Raw genomic sequence first — 2,271 nt, 5'->3', positions numbered from 1 at the left:
TCTGCTGCTTCCGGTTGTCAGTTCCAGCTGTCCGTTGCAGTGGTCGGTATATTGGGTCCAGGTCGTTGTGCTTATTGATTGAATCTGTGGATGAGTGCCATGCCTCTAGGAATTCCCTGGCTGTTTCTGTTTGGCTTGTCCTACAATAGTAGTGTTGTCCCAGTCGAACTCATGTTGCTTGTCACCTGCGTGTGTGGCTACTAAGGATAGCTGGTCGTGTTGCTTCGTGGCTAGTTGGTGTTCATGGATACGGATTGTTAGCTGTCTTCCTGTTTGTCCTATGTAGTGTTTTGTGCAGTCCTTGCATGAGATTTTGTACACATCGACCCGGACCCAATATACCGACCACTGCAGCGGACAGCTGGAACTGACAACTGGAAGCGGCAGATTCACACCACTACAACTGGTGGAGGAAACATTCCAGAAGCGCTTCACAAGAGGCTCCCAAGCACTGAGGATGTCACCTAGACAGGGGACGAAATGTCTGCAACACAAATTCCCAGCTCGGCGAACAGAACCACAACAACGAGCACCCGAGCTACAAATCTTCTCACAAACTTTGAACCCCTACTACTCTCTGAGTAAACAAACTACCTCTGCCATCTGTCCTATATCTATCACCCATCAATTTAAAGCTATGTCCCCTCCTGCTAACCATGATCATCCGAGGAAAAAAGTTCTCACTGTCCACCTTATGGCCCAGGCTGCTGAGGGCATAACTGATAGCAGCGGAGTGGTTGAAATTTGGGGGTAAGCAAGAAGATAGAGTTGGAGGAGAAAAGAGCAGTGACATCGAAAGGCTGGAGGAGGTTACAGAGGCAGAAAAGGGATGTTGAGGCCAAGGAATGATTTGGAAACAGAGTTAACTATTTTAAAATCTGAGGTGTGGCCAGGACTGAAGAAGGGTTATACCTGAAATGTTGACTTTTCCACCTGCTAATGCTGCCTGGCTTGCTGTGTTCTTCCAGCCTCCTACCTCTACACGTGACTTCTGGGAGCCATCTTATAAATTGATAGATTACTAGTCTAGTGACATTACCACTATGCCACACTACTTGTTAATCGGTAAACCACTGAGCAGCACATTTTCTTTGCAAAAGTATACTTCATGCATAAAATTTGTAGAAGCATTACGAAACATTTTGACTTCCGAATTCCAGAAGTTGTAACAAAATTCAAGTTATCTCTGTGCAACATGTCCCATTCTTTGTTGTCTCAGTGTAACTGTAATATTTACATCCTATGTTAGATAGACAGCCTAAGGGAAGAATTTCACAAATTCAGAATCACCACACATGCAGTAGTGTTAAAGGAGAGATTTGGCTCAGTCCAGGGAAACCCTTGTGGCTCTATGACTCAGACCTGTAAAGCCTCTCTCCAGGTTTGTTCCAGAGATCGTAATCTTTGGAAGTCTGGAATAAAAACCTCTTACAGACAGATTAGTTTAATTTTAGTCATCCCCTTTATTCACTAATAGCATCAGTGTTACAACATGCTACTGATACCTATAAGCTAAACTAGCTAGATTCTAATAACCTAGGAGAGTAGGGTACAGGCCCTTCAAGTGCCCCAGCAGGCTACTCCAATGTACTGATACAAAGTGGCTTCCTTTATACAAAAGTTTTTAAAAATTGCATGTTCTTAAGTAGACAGATTACAGTGAAAGACAATAATTCATAAGGAAGAAAAGTTCATTGACAGTTCTGTGTACGCTTGACTAATCACTGTTACAGGCCCTAAGCCATTCATCAAGTGGGACAAACATGCCCAGCTGAGTTAGGTGCCTGCTAGCGAGATAAACTCCTCTCATGAAGAGGTACCAATCTAAGCTAATTGGAGAGTTCATATGGTAACCTTGCGCGCAGCTCACATGTCAGATACAATTGTTTTACAAAATGGCTTCTTAGCAACGAGGGCAAACTTTTGATCATAAAATGACTTCCTGACACATTATATCAGAATCTCTTTAATGTTAGGCTTAGAATAACTTTTTTAAAAGCTAGGAGCAGACTCCTGCTTTTTAAGCATTGAATCATTCAGTACCTAAGGCTGAGATCTTACCATAAGTTGCATTTAAACTGATTCATTAGTCTTTGAATAGTGCCATATCTTTTCAGGGTTGTGATTCAAATTCAAATAAGACATAAGATCTGATTAGCTAGAATTGGCAGTGGGGCAGCATAGGTAAAAACAATGACTGCAGATGCTGGAAACCAGATTCTGGACTAGTGGTGCTGGAAGAGCACAGCAGGTCAGGCAGCATCCAAGGAG

This window comes from Chiloscyllium plagiosum, chromosome 48 (assembly GCF_004010195.1).
Source record: "Chiloscyllium plagiosum isolate BGI_BamShark_2017 chromosome 48, ASM401019v2, whole genome shotgun sequence".
Taxonomy (NCBI): Eukaryota; Metazoa; Chordata; class Chondrichthyes; order Orectolobiformes; family Hemiscylliidae; genus Chiloscyllium; species Chiloscyllium plagiosum.
The sequence above is the reverse complement of the archived record's forward strand: the minus strand, read 5'-3'. Positions refer to the sequence as shown.